Source organism: Crocodylus siamensis, chromosome 2 (assembly GCF_052110815.1).
Source record: "Crocodylus siamensis isolate JL-2025a chromosome 2, ASM5211081v1, whole genome shotgun sequence".
Taxonomy (NCBI): Eukaryota; Metazoa; Chordata; order Crocodylia; family Crocodylidae; genus Crocodylus; species Crocodylus siamensis.
Genome location: NC_143396.1, coordinates 53,595,805 through 53,618,626, shown reverse-complemented (window position 1 = coordinate 53,618,626; position 22,822 = coordinate 53,595,805). Strand labels below are relative to the sequence as shown.

At 47.9% G+C, this 22,822-nt stretch overlaps 1 protein-coding gene and 1 pseudogene across 1 annotated transcript in view; one reads left to right on the top strand and one right to left on the bottom strand.

The window, feature by feature from the left end:
* Nucleotides 1-22,822, bottom strand: part of GABRB1 (gamma-aminobutyric acid type A receptor subunit beta1) — a 309,720-nt gene that overhangs the window by 31,351 nt on the left and 255,547 nt on the right. The gene's annotated exons all lie outside the window — the stretch shown is intronic.
* Nucleotides 6,601-6,677, top strand: LOC149870239 (U4 spliceosomal RNA; annotated as a pseudogene).

Genomic DNA, 22,822 nt, shown 5'->3' with positions numbered 1-22,822 from the left:
TATTCTAGTCCTTTGGATCCCTGTTCCAAGTAATCAGTTAAAGTTTTCCTGTCAACCTGTCACTAGTAGGGTGCCATAACATAGCAACCTAATTTAAGGCATTATTGAGCTAATATAGAAGGATCTCTGCTTCTGCTTTCTATATCTTTGTGACCATCTCAAGAAAGTTTAGGTTTAAGGGAAGCTAGATTTACAAGCTAGCAGCTGGTAATTTCCAAATGCTGATTGCTAGTCTAGAAGCACTAAAATGCTGAAGCAACCTGGCCACAGCCCCCTCCATATCTTGCCTTCTGGGATGTGGTTATAACATCTCTCTTTCTCTGCTCTTGCAGATCTCAAGGGCCTATAATCACCTTAGCTACCACCTTCCTCTTCTCCTGTCTTGCACAATCTCTTCCACCCTGTAGCACCTTGCCTATTTGATCCAGGTCATTTTTGTATCATTACTTTGGTCTACCTTGGGGTTTGATAGCTTCTGCCTCAGCTTCCAAAATCTGCCTTTCATGCCTTCTCTCATTATTTCTTGTGATTATACCCTGCAATTTCAGTTTCTGTGCTCTTATTTTGCACAAGAATCAGGTCTTTTGTAAAGGTCCACATACTCTTGGTTATGTCTTCTCCTACATCCTGTTTTCTTGTACTGCACCAAATATTTTCCTTAGCACTTTGATTTCAAACACTTGTAGCCTTTCTCAATTTGCCTTTGTTAGTGTCCAGAACTCATATTTATTTTATAGATTTATTTCATAGACATTAGGGCTGGAAGGGACCTCGGGAGATCGAGTCCAGCCCCCTGCCCAAAGGGCAGGAAGTCAGCTGGGGTCATAGGATCCCAGCAAGATAAGCATTCAATTTACTCTTGAAGGTGTTCAATGTAGGTGCTTGAACCACCTCCGCTGGCAGACGGTTCCAGACCTTGGGGGCTCAGACAGTAAAGAAATTCTTTCTTATGTCCAGCCTGAAACGGTCTTGCAGGAGTTTGTGACCGTTTGACCTCATCATCCCTTGGGGCGCTCTGGTGAACAGACGTTCCCCCAGATCCTGGTGGTCACCCCTGATAAACTTATAGATGGCCATCAGATCACCCCTGAGCCTGCACTTTTCCAGGCTAAAGAGTCCCATGGCTCTCAGCCTGTCATCGTAAGATCTGTTTTCCTGACCTCTGATCATGCGCGTGGCTCTCCTCTGGACTGTCTCAAGCTTCTCCACATCCTTTTTGAATTGTGGAGCCCAAAACTGGACGCAGTACTACAGCTGCGGCCTCACTAAGGCCAAGTACAAGGGGAGAATGACGTCCCGGGATTTGCTCGAGAAGCACCTATGGATGCACGCCAGCATTTTGGTCGCTTTACTAGGCGCAGCATTGCATTGCAGGCTCATGTTCATCTTGTGGTCAATGATGACCCCCAAGTCTTTTTTTTCTGTAGTGCTAACCAACGTAGCACTGCCGAGCCTATAAGGGTGCTGCAGGTTTTTCCTCCCAAGGTGGAGAACCTTGCATTTTTCAGTGTTAAACACCATGAGGTTCTCGTCTGCCCATTTGCTGAGCTTGTCCAGGTCAGCCTGGATCACCTACCTATCTTCTGGCATGGATGCTTTGCCCCAAAGTTTGGTGTCATTGGCGAACTTGGCCAGTCCACTCCTGACTCCAATGTCCACATCGTTAATGAAGATGTTGAACAGTATGGGTCCCAGGACAGAGCTTTGAGGGACCCCACTGGTCACAGGGCACCACGATGAGTGACTGCCATCAATCACAACCCTCTGGGTCCGAGCACGAAGCCAATTTCCCAGCCAGCGGATCGTGGTGGAGCCAAGGCCACAACTGGGCAGTTTGGCCAAGAGCTGATTATGGGATACCAGATCAAAAGCTTTTTTGAAGTCAAGATATATGACATCAATCTCTTCTCCCTCGTCCAGGTGATAGGTCACCTGGTCATAGAAGGAAATGAGATTGGTCAAACAAGACCTACCCGCAACAAACCCGTGCTGGCTATCCCTTAGAATGTTAGCCTGGGCCAGTCCCTCAAGGATGGCCTCCTTAATAAACTTTTCTAAGATCTTCCCCAGGATAGAAGTCAGGCTAATGGGCCTGTAGTTAGCCGGATCCACTCTCCTCCCTTTCTTGAAGATCGGCACCACATTGGCCTTCTTCCAGTCTTCGGGCACTACACCAGAACGCCAGGAGTTTTCAAAGATCCGTGCCAGGGGCTGGGCTATGACGCTCGCCAGCTCCTTGAGTACCCTGGGGTGCAGATTGTCAGGGCCAGCTGACTTGAAGGTATCCAGCTTCTCAAGGTGTTCCTTCACGAGGTCAGCATTGATGGAGGGTAGGGGATCCCCCTCACCCAGATTTCCCTGTCCCATAGCAGGCATGGGCATCCCATGTGACTGATGAAAGACTGACGCAAAGTACCTATTTAATAGGTTGGCTTTTTCCTGGGCGTCAGTTGTCAGTTGCCCCATCTGGTTTAGCAGGGGTCCAACATTGCCCTTGCTTTTCCTCCGGCTCCCCACATATCAGAAAAAGGACTTTTTGTTGTCCTTGATGCCTGAAGCTAGTTGGAGTTCAGTTGCAGCCTTGGCTTTCCCGGTTTGGTCCCTGCAGGACCGGACCAGTGCGGAGTAATCCTCCTTGGAGGTGAATCCCATCCTCCATCATTTGTAGGCTTTCCTTTTTAGCCACAGTAGGTCTGCTAGGTCTCTGGAGAGCCCGGGGGGCTGCTGTGCCTTCTTGCTGCCTTTCCTCCGTGTTGGAATAGATTTAGCTTGTGCACTGAGGATCGCTTCCTTGAGAAGCAACCACTCTTCTTGAACTCCCCTCTCCCTGGGGTCATGGTCCCTGAGGGCCTGACCAACTAGCCTCTTGAGCTTGTCAAAGTCGGCTTTTCTGAAGTCAAGGACTTCTGTGTTGCTGACTGACTTGCCAGCTTTACGGTGGATGGTGAAGGTGATCAGCTTGTGGTCGCTGTCACCCAACTTCCCATCAATCACTAGGTCGCCGATTTTTTAGGTCATCCCCCGTAGCCAGTACCGGGTCAAGCAGCGCTTTGCCTCTCGTTGGCCCATAGACTTCTTGAGTCAGGTAGAGGTCATCCACGCAGGAGAGAAAGCTTTGCGCCCGCTCAGATTTAGCTGAGTGATCTTCCCATGAGATGTCCGGGTAATTGAAGTCACCCATGACAACCAAGGTCCTGGAGCAAGCGGCCTCAGTCAGTTCCCGGGCAAACTCCTGGTCAAGCTCGGGACTTTGAGTGGGAGGTCTGTAGTAGACTCCCACCATTGTGTCCCCTGTGCCGAATTCCCCACGAATTTTTACCCAGAGGGTCTCTAGCTGTCCATGCCGGTCACCAACATCAGCTTATTCATATTAGTATAAAAGGATAGGTTTAACAATTGTGCTATATAAGGTTTCTTGAGATTTTCTGTGGTGCAATTGTTTTATCCAGGTTCAACTGACATATATTAGCGGCAGTTATAATGACTGTTTCAATTTAAATTAATGCTTCTCTTGGGGCATTTATAAATGTGCTGGGGGGACACTTTAATTAGAGTGGCTCCAAGAGCCTCTCTAATTAAAATGCCTGGAGCATCATGTGTATCAGTGTCCCCATGCTGAAAAATGGCAGCGGGGCACTCATCAAACAAGCTTTAGCTAAAGTGTCCCTACCATCATTTTCCAGCATGGGGATACTAAACCTGTGACACTGGGGTCTGCTGGAGCATGGTAATTACCATGCTTCAGCTTTTGGAGGACTGGGGCTGCTTTTGGGGGACGGCATGATGCTCCAGGCATTTTAATTAGAGAGGCCCTTTAAATTGGTAGCTCCCAATCTTCTATCCCCACGGGCCAGATCCTTTATGGAGTTGGTCCATAAGTGTGATCCAGCTCACCAGCATGCACCAGTCTGACCACAGCTGTATGGTCTGGATCTGGCCTGCAGAGCAGAGGTTAAGCACCACTGATGTAGACCTAGTAATTTTGCTACAAATTTCTGAGTAAAAACAGCGATAGACACAAAGAATAACATGCTAAGAAGTCGTTGGGAGAAGGAAGATGAGTGTAGCATTAAAAATCCAAAACAATCTGATAGCATAATGAGAGTTAGTGCAATGCATGATGCAGAGGTTGCTTTAAAAATCTCACTAAATGAATGCCTTAGTTGGCTCGGTTCACATAGTCGCCCCATGGAGTGCTGCACAGTTAATTGCAATTACTGAATTCCTGGTAATTACTAACCGGCTTTCCTATTTCAAGCATGCAGGTGATGAATCTACTTTTCTTTTTTTTTTTTTTTAACTTGCTGTATGCTCACTACTCTCTGTTTTTAAAATCCTTATACTACCAAATGTGAAACTTTGTTGAAAATAAAGGTTAAAAGCAAATGTATTTAAAACTGGACCACTCAGCATTTTGGTACCACTCACTATAAAATAGAAATATACTTTATCAAGAATAAATTAAATGCAAGCTTTAATCACTTCTTGGTGAAGGAAGAAATGGTCAAGAAAGGAATGACAGTAGAATAGTTTTGTGGCTTTTTACTAGATCAACTTAAGGAAATGCGTGGTTGTAGAAAGGACTGCAGAGCTATAAGTTTTACAAATTAACTTATTTCTTGGTTCTAAGGCTTATCTGAAAATTTAACACCCTCCCCCCCTTTTACCCCCAAAACAAATAAAAAGAACCAAACCCAACAACTCAAAAACACCAAAACAAGCAAATTCTGTGTTTTGGCCAGCAACACTTTTGCCCACCTCTACTTCATCTGTTTTCCTCTGTGGTATATTTGCTGAACTCACTCCAAATCCTGTACATCTTCCTCATGGTCTCCTCTAGTCTAAATCAAACCTCCGCTCCAAAAGCATTCCACTTTCAATGTCATGGGGAGGGGTCCTTCACAACTGACTAGAAGGGAATAGGATATGTCTCAATTTTTTAACCATAACTGAAGTGAATATTGATCCAAAAATCTCTAGTTTAGCAATGAATTGAATTTCTGTGGATTATTATTTTGAAAGTGGGGCTATGTGAAAATTATGTTAGAGAAGGGGTACTCAAGCTCTGGCCCCCAGATTTCTGGGGAGGTCTGTGGGCTGTGGTGCTGCATGCTAAGTTGGGCATGCAGCATGGGGCTCTGTGCTGGCCTGACTGGGGGACAGTGCAGGGCCCAGTTTCAGCTATGAACAGGCCCTATGCCATTCATCCAGGTGGAGGAGCCAAAAGGTAGAGCACTACTGGAACTGGGTACTAGTCTTATGATGGGATCCTCCTGAAAAGGGGCGAGAGGGTTTTGTATTGAGGGATAGGAGGTAATGATGAGGTGGAAGTTGGCGTGAAGGAAAGGGTGATGCATTAACTGACAGATGTGTATGGATTGACCATTGATATGAATTGAATTATAGCCCGCTTACAGCTGGTGATAAATTCAGCACAATGGCTGACAGAATTAGCTGCTTTGGAGGATTGGTGCTGCTCATGCCTGGAGGAGAATTTCCTGAAGCGCACAGAAAATTAATGCATGTTGTCAGGATATATTTATAGACTGTACTTGCAGAAGATTCCTTCAAAATTAATGATACCAAATATAACATGAAAATGCAACTAATTGAAACTGAAAATATAAATATTTTAAATAACATTTTTTAAGTTTAAATTTGTTCAGTTTTAGATCCTGTCATTTTCTAGTCTCAATTTTCACATTCTCTATGCTGCTGTTTTTCATATAGACTTATGCATAGCATGATATCTATTAAGCTTATTTGTACCTTCTACTTAAGCCACAAGTGCCTAAGAAAGACTCATTTCTGTCACTCTGCTTACAATCTTAAATTGATTTGTACTGAAATTACTTATTGCTTTTATTTTTCTGAATGGCCAGAGAATCGATGAACTCTGATTGTGAGTTCATAAATGAAGAAATTCTTGGAGTTCTTGTGTTTTTGAAAAGTGCTAATTACACTTCATAGATTTCATAGACATTAGGGCTGGAAGGGACCTCAGAAAATCATCGAGTCCAGCCCCCTGCAGGAAGTCAGGGGCAGGAAGTCAGCTGGGGTCATAGGATCCCAGCAAGATAAGCATCCAACTTGCTCTTGAAGGTGTTCAGTATAGGTGCTTGAACCACCTCCGCTGGCAGGCTGTTCCAGATCTTGGGAGCTCAGAGAGGGAAGAAATTCTTCCTTATGTCCAGCCTGAAACGGTCTTGCAGGAGTTTACAACCATTCAACCTTGTCATCCCTTGGGGAGCTCTGGTGAACAAACGTTCCCCCAGATCCTGGTGGTCACCCCTGATAAACTTATAGGTGGCCATCAAATCACCCCTGAGCCTGCGCTTTTCCAGGCTAAAGAGCCCCATGGCTCTCAGCCTGTCATCATAAGGTCTGTTTTCCTGACCTCTGGTCATGCGCGTGGCTCTTCTCTAGACTCTCTCAAGCTTCTCCACATCCTTTTTGAATTGTGGAGCCCAAAACTGGATGCAGTACTCCAGCTGCGGCCTCACCAAGGCCAAGTACAAGGGGAGAATGATGTCCTGGGATTTGCTTGAGATGCATCTATGGATGCAAGCCAGCGTTTTGGTTTCTTTACTAGCTCTAGTATGCTTTGTGCAGTGGCAGTATCGTAGCCAATGAGGTTAATCTGAGGCGCGATTATTGCTAGTTGAAAACTTTGCTTTGGATTAGGATTCGGCAATTTGGAGCAATGGTGATTTGATTCGGTGATTTGAATCACTGTCCCGATTTTGATTCGGCTAAATCAACATCCGAAGATATTTGGCACAAAGGCTTATTTGGCTATAGACTATACAGGTAGGCAGTCCTGGTGGGAGCAGCTGGCTGGGCCCTGTCTGGAGCCAGTAGCCTCAGGAGAAGTTGAAGCTCACCCAGCTGCTCTTCCAGCTGCCCCCCTACAGTGGGGCAGTGAGGCAGGCAGTGCTGGCAGGCCTGGGAGAATGGTTGGGGAGCTGAACCAGGAATTGGGGAATCAAACTGGGAGCTGGGGGAAAGCCCCTGTTTGTCATTCCTTCCAGCTCCCTGATTTTATTCCCTCCAGCTCCCGCTACTTCTGCTGGGGTTGCCAGCACTACCTGCCTCGCCCTGTCAGGGGGCAGCCAGGGGACAGCTGGATGAGCCACTTGAGCTGGCAGCCCCAGGAGAAGCTGTGAGGATTGGGGGGAATGATCAGGTGCTGGGGAGAATGATTGGGGTTTGGGGGAACAAACAGGGGCTTCCCCCCAGCTCCCAGTTTGATTCCACAGCCCCTGTGGCTTCTTCCGGGGCTGCCAGCACCGCCTACCTTACCCTGGTGGGCGGCATCTGGGGGAGCAGCCAGATGAGCCCTGGCTTGAGCCAGCAGCCCCAGGAGAAGCCATGGCTCATCTGGCTGTTCCCTCAGCCTAGTGCCTGCATGTACAGTCTAAGCCCGAATCACCAAATCTCTCTGAATTGATTCAGAGGCTTCTGATTCAATTCAGAGAGATTAATAGGCCTCCCAATTCAATTCAAATTTGGAGATTTGGCTGCCAAATCAGGCCAAATCTCCTCTGAATCAAATCGGCTACTGAAGCTTCGCACAGCCCTAGTATCAAGTGGAGTTCCCCAGGAGTCTGTCCTGGGTCTGACATTGTTTAACATCTTCATTAACTATTTGGATGATAGGATTGAGTCTATGCTTGGCAAATTTGTAGATGATACCAAGTTGAGTGGAGTTGCAGATACTTTGGAGGGTAGAGCTAGGATACAGAATGCCTTGTATAAACTGGAGAAGTGGTCTGAAATCAATTCAATGAAATTCTACAAGGATGAATGCAGTATCCTTCACTTAAGACAGAATAATTGCTTGCCCAAATATAGGCTGGGGGATGGTTGGCTAGGTGCAGACAAGGACCTGGGGGTTACAGTTGACCATAAGTTGAATATGAATCAATAGTGTGCTCTTGTTACAAACAAACAAACAAACAAACAATGTGAGGTTATATGAACAGGATTGTCACTTGCAAATCAAGGAAATGTTCTTTTCTGTTTTATTTGGCATTTGTGGGCCTTGTTCTGTGTCCAGATGTGTGCCCCACACTTTGCATGGACAGATTGGAAAGAGCCTAGTGGAGAATGACTGGCCTGAAAACATGATTTATAAGGAAAGGCTGAAAGAACTAGGATTATTTAGTCTCCAGAAAAGGTGATTTAGGAGGGGATTTGATAACAGCCTTCAAAAAATGGAACAGACAGACTTTTCTGTGGCCATGGGGGATGAAACTAGGACCAATGGTCTCAAACTGAAACAGAGGAAATGTAGGTTGTAGATGAGGAAGAACATTCGGACTATGAGGGTGGCTAAGCATTGCAACAGGCTACCTAGAGAAGCTGTCAAATTTCTATCACTGGAAATTTTCAAGAGCAGTTTAGACAGACACTTGACTGGGATGCTTTTATTTTGGGATAATCCTGCCTTAAGCAGAGGGCTTGACTAGATGCTTTTAGGAGGTCCCTTCAAGCCTTGCTTTTCTGTGATCCTAAGTTGCAGATAAAAAAAACTTTACTAGTGAACGTTAAAAAAATGATAGTTAATTATATGGGTTTCTAGAGATTGAAGAAGATCTATCTCCCAAACTGCCCTGTCTGGACAGGCACTGTGCCTTTAAAATGTCATGTTGATTCTTCAGAATTTTGGGATACTGTTTCAAAGCCCTTATCCAGAATTGAGAGGGATTTGCCAGTGCATTGCACTAGTTAATGTAAATGCTTTATACCTATTAATATTACAAAATAAGAATGTGTCAGATACTTCTTACTAAGTCTATGTAATACAGGGTGCATCTACACCTGCATTTGATCCAGGACCAGTTTACTTGCAAATACGCATGAGTAAACAGCCCTGGGCAGGCATCTACACATGCAGGGACATGGAAGTAGATTTGCTGCTCCTAGCAGCAAACTGCTCCTGCTTCCTGGGGCCCTGCATTGGGCCCCTGCTACCACCATGAAGAGCTCAAGGCTCTGGCCACAATTCCCAGTAGTTGGCAGCCATCTTTAAAAGGCAGCCCTACTTCCTGGTCAGCCACTTTTCTGGCCAGGAGCAGTGTACATAGGCTGGGACCAGCATGTGGTGGCTCTCGCTGAAGCCACTGCCTCCCCATGACATGGTTGCTCCAGCCTATGCCCCTGGCAGCAGTGCCCAGTGCCCTGGGCTCCTGCTGGCCATGGTTCTGGCCCTGTTGGCCCTAGCAGCCCCTTGCTGCTGAGGCCCTGGGCAAGCCACATACCTGCCAACGAGGGCCAGGGTGTGAGGGGCTGGCCGATCACCTCCTCCTGCACTCCTCACTGTAGCCCACCTGGACAGCTGCTCATGAACCCCCCAACCCACCACCAACCCCCAGCACCACACTCAGTGCAGACAGTTCTCAGAAAAACACTTTATTGCCCTCACAACAAACATTGCCCCTCTCTCCCCAACACCAGAGCCCCTCCACCATCCACCCTACCCACCAACAATAAATCAATCTTTGCTGTGTGAACTATATATGAAGTGGTCTGTGTGGCCTCTCGGGGTGGGTGGGTGTGGGATGGGGGTACCTAGAGGGTGAAGCCTGGGGACAGGTGGCTAGCACCCTGGCCTCTGACTGTTACCCTGTGTCTATGCATGTCAAGGCAAGCATGGCAGGTAAGGGGTTCACCCAGAGTTGATGGTGGCCATTCATCCTCTGGCATAGGCAGCTCCCCCTGCAGCAGGTGGTGGCCAGGACCAGTAGGACTGGTGCACAGTCCTGGCTCTGCTGCAAGCAGTGCTGGCTCTGTACCTGCATGGAGCTGAGGCAAGTGGTGGGCCTGGGCCCAGGCAGGGGGGCTTGGTAATGGAGGAACCGAGGCCAGGGTTGGGTGGCAGAGGACATGGGACAGGGGCTGTGGCTGGTGGAGGTGGCATTGGGCCTGCTGCTAAGTGGCAGCTGTCTGGGGACAGGCAGGGCTATAGTTAGGGGCAGGGAAGCAGGCAGCATGAAGTTGACTTCCAGGGCCAGGATGGTATCCAGAACCTAGCAGTCCTCCTCTGTGGTTTCCACTACCCTGGCCATGAGCAATGGGTGGCTGCAGGGTCTCCATCCGGTCATGCTCCAGGAGCAGGAGCTGTGCCCCGAATTCCCTGTCTGCCTGGCCCTGTGCATCGTTCTGGGTGATGCCCTCTATCACATCCACGCAACTTTCCAGGCAATGTCCTCCACCTGCCACATCCGGCATGGAGATGCACTGTCCTCTGTGGCAGTCACCAGCCAGTCCAGGAGGAGGGTCTGGTTTTGGTTCCTCCTCCTGTGGAGCTGGAACATCCACAGGACCCCAGCCATGGGTGGTGGTGAACCTGAGGCCATCTACTGGCTTCCAGCTGTGGCCTCTTCCCAATGTGCAGCTGCAGGGCCTGCAGAAGCATGAGAAAGAAACAGTTTGTGAGAATTTGCAACATTTCTGAGATAAAATGCGCTGTACCAGGGGTCTGTGCACTGCTCAGCCTCAGATTGGGAGTTAAGCATGCATGGCTGCCCTGGGACTATGGTAAGTTGAATGGGCAGTCCCAGGTCCATGAAGCCACCAGTCGAACCCCCCACTCCCCAACCATCCCTTCTTGCTCTCCAGGAGCTGGATGGCCATGGGAAGCCTGCCTCCTCTGCCCCCTTCCCAGGCAGGGCCACACCAGGCTCCTGGCAGTAGCTGCTGCCACAGCTTCAGGCCCCACTCTCCCCCCTTCTCCTGCAGGTTTCCTGTCTTCTGTGCTGCTGCCAAGCATGGGGGAATGGGGCTCCCAGACATCTGGGACATGTAGCTGCATGTGCTCCCACCCACCCCACAAGGGGCTTCTTTGGGGTGGTACCCCAGGGCCAGCTCTACCCCTGTGGCTGCTCTGGCCCCCGAGCCTATCTCTGCATGAGGAGCAGTTTGCATGGACTGAGAGGTGCCCAACCCACTATGCTTTACTGCTGCTGATGCCCACGGTGTCCCAGGTGCACTTGTGCACCTGGCACAGGGCCTTGAGCTTCAATGGTGTGGCAGGAAAGCCTGCACTACCTTGCAACCTCTGCTCCTGCCTGCTGGGCTACCTGTGGCTGTGCTAAATGTCTCTGCCCACAGCCGAGGAAAACATTGCTGCTGGCATTGATGCTTTTCTTGGTGTGTGAGTAGCCTGTACCCACCTAGCTGCAGGGGCAGAGGCTGCTCAGTAAAGTTTTTCACTGTCTCCTGCCTCCCTGCATGCTGTGGGGTGGAATCTGGGGGATCGGGGGTGGGGGGACATGGCCAGGATGGCAGGGAGAGGGGGACGGGGCTGGGGCAGGGGGCGCCCTCTCCCTCTGCGGGGCTTACCACGTGGATGTGGCTGGTGTGCCTGGTGGCTCCGGTTGGTCCCAGTTGGTGGTGGTGATGGTGGTGGTATGTGGCTCCTGGCAGACTCATTGGGCAGCAGGGTGTGGTGTATGTTTCCTTTTACAAAACACTTCCCAGAGACAAGCCTACGAACTCCACTTCATCAACCTCCTGGATACTAAAAATCATGGACTAAATATAGACATTGGATTTATGACACATTATAACCTGCCTGACAGCTGACTTCCCAGGTACTTCTCCACTATTCATCCCCCTTCTCTCCCCGCCCCCCCAGCCTGTCTTTCACCCATTGACTCCTTAATCTATATTTTCACTGACTGCCTGTCATGTATGCATACCAGCTTGACTCTGGCTTTTTCACTTTTCATTCCATCCAGGAAGAGCACACACCAACTGCTGAAACTTCCTTAGCCTGATGGAGGGTTTTTGAACATGAAAGCTTGCTTAAATATTGTTCTCCAACTATTTAGTCGGTCTAATAAAAGATATCAGATTCAGCCAAAGAACCTTGTCTGCCTATGTCCTTAGGCCAGCATGACTACAACCTACACCCCTGAAGTACAGAATATGTTTTAATGTTTTCAGAGTTGGGTCTTTGATCTGTAAGTAACATCTTTATTTTTATTGTTTGTGCTTAGAGGTCTACTATGGACTGTTTCATAAAGGCTACTAGATGCTTTACTAGATGTAACTAGAGAAGCAGAACATATTCCATGGAAAAAAAAAATTACTTTGTGAGACTGACCATTGCCCTGCTTCACAAAGAGAAACAAAATTTCAGCATCAATTTACAGATGTGAAATAATTCAGAGGTACTATGTTTGTCAAATTTAATAGAACTGGATGGGAAATGGTTTCTTTGTCTTATGAAACTTTTTGAGATTTCAATATTTTTTAATTCCATGTTTGGACTGATCTTTCATTTTTATTTTGTACCTGCCAAAGAGTGAGCTGATGTACTTCTGGCTTTCCCCCTCTCTCCAAAAATAACCTTCAGACTCAGTGGAAATGGGAGAGGATCAGATTAAGTTCCTAGCTCTGTCATTTTTTTCTCTTTGCATCTGAGTGTCCTACCAACTAAACCATTGGTATGTTTGGGTGAAAATTTTTCCTGTTGGGGTTGTTCTACTTGTGTAAATAAATATTCATTGGACCAGGAACTTCAGCATGGGGCTCCCTAATCCCAGGTAAATACTCTAATCATCTAGCTATTTGCTGTTCTGATAGAGCTATTTCTTTTCCTCTGACTAGAAATTTAATCTAGGATCTGAGAAAATTGCTGATGGCATGTGTGTGTGTGTGTGTGACACACACACCCATTAAGTTTTAGTTCAGGATGAAAAACATTTAATCAAAAAATTCCCAAGCTGCTCTGTACACAAGTCAGTGTTAGGAACTGTGTGATGACACCCAAGTGTGTACGTCAGATCTCTGTAGAATCCCTTCAACTATGTATGCAACACTGAGAAAAGCTGACAGCCATGACAGCACCCAGACAAGTGATATGACATGCATACAAATCTCTCTAAAATGATCTTTGTGGAAGACTGTGAAATCAAGACAGATTTTTTTCAAATGTAACCCGGGTGGTACTCCAAGAGGTACTGCCTCTCCAATTGAAGGAATCAAAGCAGGTGCACAAGCACTGTGGGAGGTGTAGGGACTCTCCTCCCCATATAGAGCAGAGCCAGAGCACCAATAGGGTCTTAACCATAAATCTTTTAATACTGAGAACATAACAGGCATAAATCACAGGGTATAGTGGACACTACAATGCCCCAAGGGGGCAGGATTCAACAAAGGGAAGACGCTTACAATCATTGACCAAAAAAACAGGGTTAACAAAATATAAAACACAAACAGCAGAACAAACAATATGGGTTGATGAAATATAAAAAAGGCACAAAATGTTAAATGACAAGGAAATATAGGGCCTTGGTACCTGGAGGGGGAGAAAACACAATGGCCCCTTTCCACTGCAAGAAGATTTGCTTCTTGTTATCTCACTCACCCCAAGTCACCTCAGCTAGGACTTAAACCTAGATCTCCTACATGGTAGGCAGGAACACTCCCACACAGCCATCACTGGTAGCGCTGCTGTAGCCTGCTAGGGGTCTTGACCTTCCTGGAGCAGCGGCCTCACATTATGCTGCCTGGCCTCTGACTGGAGGAGCTGGAAGCAGAGCTGGGAACCTCTCAGGTCGCTGCTTAGATCCTTGCTGGAGTGGGGGAAGCCTCTCCTGCTGGCTGCAGCCTCTCCCAGGGGATCCTGGAGCCCAGTGGGGAGCCTCTCTTGCTGGTCACATGCCGCACTGCTGAGGGTCCCACTGCTGCCTGCAGGTCCTGCTCTTTCAGGCTCTTCTGGGGCACTGCTCCTGCCCCGCTGGCTCAGCTCTTACCAGCTCTGTGAAGCTCCTTCCTTGTTATCCCTCGCTGGTCTCTCCTGAATCAGCCCATGCTGCCCCTTTTATTCCCCTCCAGGTGACCCAAGGGGCCAATCAGGGGACATGGGGGGTGAGTCTCTGGGGCCTGATTGGTGCGGAAAGGGAATCCCAAGTCCTCCAATTATTTTTTACCCCTTCAAAATCCCTGGGCCAAAGCATTACCAGATTGGTGAGGAAAGGGAATCCCAAGTCCTCCAATCATCTTTTGCCCTTTCAAAACCCCTGGGCCAGGTCACTGGCAGCCAGCCCATCACACAAAGAATGATTTCCTGTGAACAGTTGAGGTATACAGAAGAAAAAGGAAATTGCCTCCCAAATTTTTCATAGGGAAGATAAGTTAAGACATAATAGCATACTCTGATTTATGGACGCTTGTGAGTTGCTTAGCTATTTTGCTAAGAGCTATTTGCTAATAGCTCTTTGGGGTGCAACACATGTATTCAGAAGCATAACCAGACCATACTGCATTCCCAGCCCTCCCCCTCGCCCCACACCTTTCCTACAGCACTGGCTCTGTCAGTGGGGCGGGCACAGAAATAGTAGAGGCAAAAAATTCACCAGTTTTGGGCAGCAAATAAAGGAGGTGAAGTCTCCCTCAGCATCAGTGAACTTTGGGTTTCCTCACCTGCAGCATGCAATACCATTGCTTCTTTGCCCTCACATTGCCAGAGCTGCTTCAGGGAAGGTGTAGGGGGAGGAGCCTCCATAGCTCCATTCTGGTGCCTCCTCCAATCTTAGGCAGCACCCAGGGCTTGTGCCCCACTCACCCACCTATGGCTATGCTACTGCACATAGAAATACTTACTTGGAATCCAGCACCCCTGGAAAAATAGCAACTCTGCCAGAAGTGGTGTTGTGTGTTAATGTGTCTGTACTGCCCCTGTGCCGTCTTTGAATAATTGCTCTTGGTCTCCAAACACCAGCTCCCACTTGTGAGGCAATTGAACTACTGTAGAGCAGTCCCAAGCATGTGTTTGGAGCTACTCCTCTGTCTTGAACATACTTAGGTGGCTCTGTTGCCTCATTTCTGGGCCTTGCTCTGTGTGTGTGCATGTGTGCGTGTATAATGGGAGCAAGTGAGGGGGTGGGTATGTGGAGGATATTTCATGGCATGGAGGCTCTGTTGTAGACACTGGGTACATCTACATGTGTGCTTGACTAATTAGCTCCACAGTAAAGCATCACCATCTACATGTGCATCCGTATTAGGGTATGGTAAATTAATTCTGTAGGATAGTATTGTCTGGCTAGCCCCACACTGTAGCACCCTCATACCCCACTTCCTCCACCTGAGACTCCCACCTGGATTCTGGGGCTGACCCACTGGGCTCCTTGCTAGCCTGGTGCTGCTCTGTCCTGGCTTGCTGCAATTCTGGGAGCAGCTGACTATGGTGCGAACTGAGTCAGAGTTTATTGTGCTGGGTAATTGCATGTGTAGATGCATCCACAGATGGATTGGGATAGCTCCACACCTTGGGCAGTGGCAGCATATAGGGCAGATATCCCTCCTCTCCCCTCCCACCCCCCACCAAGGTAGCAACTGGAGCTGCTGCCCTGGACACCCCCTCTGTTACACTACTGTGATGCCCAAACAACTTATCTACAAGTGAAAGTAGGATTCAGGTCCTACAGCAGGTACAATGATTGACTGTACAGATTTGTTTACAAAATGAAGAACACTTAAACTCTGAAAAAAAACAACTTATTTGCAGTCTGTCTCACTTTGGGGGTGATGAGGAGATGCACATTGCTCCTGCAGGTGAAAAAGGAGCACTGGGTACATGTGCTTCAGAAGCCCTTTCTGATCCATCTCATCAGTGCAGTGGGAAGGTGCCATTCACAAAGCATCTGGTAATCTCTGTGGGTTTGAGGAATCAGGAAAATGAGGCCATGCTCCTACCTTTTTTCCATCTCTCACCTCTCACATTGGATGATTGTGCACAGGGGGGGCTCAGAGACAACTGAGTTGTACCGGATCGAAAAAGAGCCCTAGCAAAGGCAATATTCTTTGGCCCACCCTCTTCCTTGTGCACTTGCCTGGAAGCCAGGCAAAATTTACCTGTAAAATGCCAAGTGCAAATAGAAACACTTTTCCATGCCACTTCTTTACCTGTTCTTGCAAAGTGCAGTATTTTCATGTGCACATATGTTGCTTGAATTTACAGGTGCACTGAAATTGCATGCACACAATTCCACCTGTCTGGTTTTGGGAACATCAGCTATCTAAAATGCACTGAGTAAGATTTAAGATTTGGGCAATTGAAGGTTGCAGGTTCAATCCCTGGTTGGACTAGATCATCTCATGGTGTCTCTTCCAGCCTTACTTCTCTGTGAGAATATTATGTTCAGCCTGGGAATTCAGCCTGCTGCCACATGATAGGAATACCTGGGAGTACTTAAATAATATTTAAAAAGTTGAAACTTCTTTGAGGGATCTTTGGAGAGTTGTAACATAATTGGAAAAGGATTAACATGTAGAAGACCAATGGACAGATTTAAAAGTTTAACACTAGATCCTAGTTAACACTGGGGAACAGAAAGAAGGGCTCAGACATATCTAGAGAGGGATTGGATTGTGATAAGCCTGGTAATGCTGCTAGTAAACTTACCCAGCCCACTTGCTCCCAGTTTATGTGTACCAAAGTTGGGAAGTTAGGTAGCTGTTTCAAAGTGGTCCTGAGCATGTGGCAATAAGCACATCTGAGGTGCAGTGCAACCCAGGTCATAGCACCCCTTTAAATAGCTATGTAGTGTCATTTCCAGGATTTGGCGCTCCTGGAGAAGGAGAGAGTGGGTTTCTTGGACTCACCACAGAGGCAGTGTATATATAACAGGTGTGCAGAGCTTTGGGTGGTGATTCAGTTCAGCAATGTGGCCGAATCTCTGAATCTGAATCGAATCAGGGAACCAATTTAAAGGCCTGAATTGATTCAAAGCTCTCCAGATCTTCAGAAAAGATTTGGAGAGCTTTGATGATTTGGGCAGTCCCCAGTGGCTGTAGCAGGGAGCTGCAGCTGACTCTGAGCTGGTAAGTACTGGGGGGGGGGAGGAGGGGACTATGGGGAGCCCCTGCCAGCCCCCTGACCTCCCCACTCCCCCAGCCCCCTGACCCCTGCCTGCTCCCTCAGCCCCCTCATGGCTGCCCTGCCTGTCCCAGCTCAGTGTATTTAAAAAAAAGCCCCAGTGCTCACCAGGTGCTGCCAGGTGGGGAGGATGATCCCCACTGCCCCCCACTGCCCCATGCTGCATGGGGGGCTCTGCATGAGTCCTCCAACCCCCCCTCTCTCCCCCAGCCCCCCCACAGGTGCCCCGCAAGGGCCAGCTCTGGCCCTTTAAGAAAAAAAAATGGAGACAAGCCCCGGTACTCAGACTGAGACTTGCCTTCTGCGCTGGGCAGTGATCCACAAGTTGGGCTGTGAGAGTCTGAGTCTGTGCTTGTCCCGGTCCCCCTTGCTGAAGCTGCCCAGAGCCTGCACCTGGGCTGCTTTGCAGCCCTACCTTAGCTTTGCTTACCAATGGAAGTGTGTCAAACTTCAAGGCATGCTGAGGGGTTGCCTATGCTGGAAGAACTTCTGATAACTGCAGCTCTGCAGCACAGCTTGGCTGGCTGTTCCCCCTATTTGAGACTCAGTGGGCACATCTATACAAGGTGTTTCCTATGGAGTAGACTAATTAACTCCACAGTAAATGTCTCGGCATCTACATGTGCAGTGCTATTAGAACAGAGTAAACTAACTCTGAAGTAGGTTAGTACTACTTGTAAATACAAGTACTATCCTACTGTGGGGATTTTTACTTCGCAGCAGTACACATGTAAATGCTGATGAGGCTGGCTGGGGCATGAGGGTGCTTCAGTGCAGGGATTGCCTGCTAGCTAGCTCCACAATGGAGCACCCTTATGCCCCAGCCAGCCCCTCCGCAGCACATTGAACTGGGTCAGAGCAGCCCCGGGCTGGCAGGCTGACCCCCTGCAGTCAGGTTTGCTCCAGCATGGCTCAATGTGTTGTCGTTCCAGGTGTGTGCTCAAATGCAGTGCCTGGAAGCAATAAACTCTGGCACAATATGTTTTATATGAGGATGGGGACAGGGGTTCACCCACTTGCTTGCATGTATGTGTGCGTGTACATGCACTTGCACCCGTGCTCAATGCCTGGCCCCACCCCATATCCTCCCTGATCATGCATAGGAGGTTGAAAGAAGATTAGCACTTGCCTTTCCCTTCACAATGATAGGGTTACCATATTTCCAGCTCCAAAAAAGAGGACACTGGGGAGGGTGGGGATGTATATGGTTGTGTGGAGCAGGACAGTGATATATGCCAGTCCCCTCCCCCTGCCCAATCTGTTGCCCCTCACTCCCAAGCCACAGGCCCCCCAACCCCCCGGCCTGCTGCTGCCCCTCACTCCTGACCCACAGACCCTTGGCCCTGCCAGTGCCCCTAATTCCTAACCCACAATACTCTGCCACCCTGAGCCATGCTAGTGTTCACTCCCAACCCACAGCCCACCCCCCATTCCTGCTGATGCTTCTTATTCCCAATGTACAGACCCCTGGTGCTGCCAGTGCCCTGCACTCCTGACCCACAGCCCCTGCCCTCCCTGGTGCTCCTCACTCCCAAGCCGCAGCTCCTCCAGCTGTGTGCACACATGCACAGACACACATGGAGCCCCCTGCCTTCAACTGCACTCCTCCCAGCCCCAAACAACTCCTTGCTAGGGCAAGCTGGGAAGTGCTGGGGAAAAACATTGATGCTGGGCAGAGCAAAATCCTTGACATTTGATCATATTTTAAAAAAACACCTGGACAGAGATTGAAGGATCCAAAAAATGGACATGTCTGGGAAAACCTGGCAGCCCGCCTTTACCCTGTGCACAAATCCAGGCAGCACATGCTCCCTAGGCCTTTCCCAAGGTGTGTGCAGTGGCAGGAGTCCCCTCCTCCCCAAAAGCTGCCTGGGGTCTGACCATCCCATGACCTGCCCCAGGGCCCCATTCACCCCTGCCCCTGCCTCTGCCCCACTCCCTCCCTCCCTCACTGTGGGGGCCTCAACCTGCCCCTCTATACCCCTTCCCCTTCCCCAACTTACCTGTTGTGGTGGGCAGTGCTCCGCACACTGTCCGGCTCCAACCCTGATTGTGTTCAGGCTCTGTGTCTGTGTGCACCCCTCCCCCACTGCTGCAGCTGCCCAGAGCCCATGCCCAGGCTGTCCTGTGGCCCTCTGTGTTGCCCTGCATTTGGTGGGGCTAAGCCCTGTTAACCTCAGCCTTCTGTTGCCTCTGCTCATGACCCTTAAAAATCATGGTGTGGGGTGAATTTCACAGTTTCTATGCAGTCCACAAAATCATAATTTTCTCAGGGCCCTTCTCATGAGGTATAACAGGGAAAGGGTGTTCAGATACACCAGAGGCCTAATGAATTCCTGTAGTGCCCTGGGCAGAGTGCTGACCACTGGGGAATAGAGAGGGGAAGGGTGGAGAGTCTTACCTTCCCCGTCTCTCTCCACACTTTGGCGGCAGCTCCTTCAGCCATAGTAGTATGTGTTCACACTATTGCAGCTGATGAGCAGGCTCAGTAGAGGACACCAAAATGTCCCCTGGGAGTCTTTGCTACTGTAATCACAGTCCTGCACTACCCTGCCCTAGAAGCCCTGGCAGCCCTGAGCTCTGTCATGTATGGCAAGAGAAGGTTTGAGATGAATGCTACCCCTCTATGGGATTTTTGCCAGGGGAGGCACGGCTCTGTGCCCAGTAGCAGAGTATCAGAGTAGGTAGGGGGACAGGGCACCTGGAACAGTCCCTGGGGAGCCTGTACCACAGAGCTATTGCAGCTGGTATGGAGCACTTGGCTTCTATGGCTGGATGGCACAGGGCTGCACCTGCTGTAGAAAAGGGGTGATTCTGGTGTACTCTTTTGGTCAGTGCCTTGGGCAATTGCCTCACTGTCCCCCTGGTTACATTACTGAGTTACATGCAAAGGAACCCCAAAACCCAGCACACATGGGAGAGGAGAACATGGGACTGACAGGCAGCTTTATTATCCCAATTCCTTTCCCTTGTCATGTCACCCCACCCCCAATACTTCTCTTCACACTCCCTCTAATTCCACCTCTAATCTCCCTCATTTCCCTGCAGGGACTCGCATAAGTAATTTGTTTTCTTTTTGGAAATAGTTCAAGCATTTTTTGAATTTTCTGATTTACTTGCATTGCATCTTCCCAGAAATAAAGATCCCTTTTGGCATGCTGTCCTCTGTCCCCACAAGATACTATCCTTTCTTTCTGCGAGACTTCTATGAAAGTCAGATTCAAAGTGATGCTGGCTGGGATGCAGGTCAGGTTCAATGGTTACTGTATGTTCCCTTGAGGTATAAGACTGGCATGGGAAGGCTGGCAGACAGGAGATGTTTTTGGGTACTCCATCCACACTTACACAGTTTTAGTTTTTGGTTCATGAATTAATCTCATCCTGATCTAGAGAGTCCTAATCTTTCCTGAATACCCTATTTTGCTTCTTGTAAGGGGGAAGTGAGTACCATGCAATAGCTGAACAAATGTTGAGTGAACATTCCCAAAATTAGCCTCAAAATTGCGATTTGGGTGTCCTATGTATATATGAATAGACAAGGTTGATACAATTTGTCAGTTGTAGAATTTTTTTTTGCTTTTTTAAATTTTTATTTTGGCTGCCAGTATCTCAGGAATCCCTTGCTCAAATTTTCGACCATTACCCTACCCTCAGCTCTACAAGGCACAGTAAATTTCATGGCAGTTTGAATAAGCATGTGGATTTCTAGAATCATGCTTCTCAGAAGCAGTCCCTGGCTTAGCAAGGAGATGGTATAAAATTGATCTAAAAGTTAATCTTTCAGTAGAAATGGATTCTCAGCCTAAGTGAAAGCAGAGTTGGCTCTGTTGTAGTAATCGGAGACTACCAAAGTGGAAGAATGGAATACTTATCTCTATAAAGTCCAGAGTGATGAGACACTTATGGTTAATGAAAGAAATATTTGACACCCTTATTTTTCAAGCAGGGCACTTGGGAAGTGGCACCAGGGCCTTTGGCTTATAGCCTACATGGTACATCTCATAGGTGGATTGTTTGATAGCAGGATTCACCTGAGAATCATTTTGTTGACACGGAAGGATTTAAGAAGCCACAGGGGAGGGGAAATACTTGCTGTGAGAAATGTTTAAATAGCAGATCTGAGATTCTGTTCCTAACTGGGAAGGGTTTGGGCCCTACAGTTTGTCATCCATGTGTGAGCAAGGATGCAGGTCTCCGGGTAGTGAAGTGCTGGATCTGTGCTCCATGGAGGTCCGGAGAAGGGTAACTATGAAAAGTGTAGGTGGGTCTACAAATGTGCGCTTGGCAGAGGTATAGATTATGCTTTAGGTGTGACTGCTGACCTTGGTCACTATTTGGGGGTTGTAGGCATTACCAAAGTACTCAATTTCTGCTGCCTGCAGACAGGCAGGTTCTGCCTGTCTGCCTGTGAAGTCTTGAATTTAAAGCAGTTCTTCAGCTCTAATAAGAAAACATTTTTGTCTGAAGCATAGGTTCCTACATCCTAGGTAGTTCAAATGCAATCATCCTGTGGATCAATGCAATCTTGTCTCAAGCAGGGAGCTGTGATAAATCTGTTCAAATCTCATTCTGTCAGAACACTCTATGCCAGCAGAGGTGATAATGAAGGTTTAGCTATGAACACAGTTGTTGTTTTTCCTGGCACCACACCATCTAAAGATTCCAGTAGAATATTTTATTGATTCACTGCACTATCACTTTAAATTGGCTGCTGTTTCATTCAACCATTGCATGTATTTAGTGCTAGGTCTATTTCTATATGAAGCAGAGTAACTACAGAAATGTTGGAGAATAATAGATTATTTTCTTTCCTCAGTGGGAAATGCCTTTTCTTTTTGTTGTGCTTGCCGAAAGAAATCTCTAGAAATCATTCCATTTCTCCCAGCCTTTTCTGTTTAAGTTCTGTTGAGTTTTACCATACTGAACAATCTTGTTACAAAAAGACAGGCTTAAAATATGGTTCGGTGTTGCAATGTAGGTGGATCTTAACCTCATTTTAATTGCATTTTTAAATCATGCTGCAGCCCTACAGTTGTCATAGAAACATAGATGTTATGGCCAAAAGGGACGGTTCTGATAATCTGTTTAGACAGGCTGCATAGCACAGGCCCTGGAACCTCAACCAATAATCAAGTTGATAATTTTGCAAAATTTAGTTGTGTCTATCCGATAATCATAAACTCTGCTTGAGTCTTGTTAGAAGACTGCTGCAGTATAATGGTGCCTCTCAGTAGTGGGATTTACAGATGATGCAAAAGCCTCTGCCCATTTTTTTCCTGGCTGAATAAGGGCCAGGCACAGACTTGGTCCATGTGCCCCTACCATGCTAGTGGTGCTGACACAACTTCTTAAGGCACTGTAAGTTATATAGCAAGAATGGGATCCTACCCTCTCTTTCTCCTACCCTCTCTTTCTGTCCTAACTTGCAGAGTTGGATCAGTGCAACATGTTAAACTGAAACATCTGGGCGTGCTTTGTGCCCTCTAACATTATGTCTGTATGGTACAAGGCAGTGCTGTGCTGAGACACTACACTAACCACAATTGGCCATGGATATGGAAGCTGCATGGCCAGCACTGTTAATAAACTCCGGAGAGCTGCACTGCTCAGCAATGCTGCTTCTGATTCAGGAGCTAGGCCATGTGTACAATGCCATAGCACAGGAGCAGTATGGTGCTGCCTTGGCACTGATAAATATACATTAAGTGAGTTTGCAGTCCCCAGGTGACAGTATTTTACACATAAAATCATATAACTCTACAGGAAGATGTATATGTGAAACTTGTTTACTTTGGCTAAACATACTTTTTTTGGGTAATTGTCTAGATGAGTGTGGAACAACTTTTTTGGCAGGTGTCCCACAAATTAGCCTTGCACTCTCCCTGAGTGCCCCGTTTCCTTTTCCTTTCCTTGTGCTCCTTGCCTGAT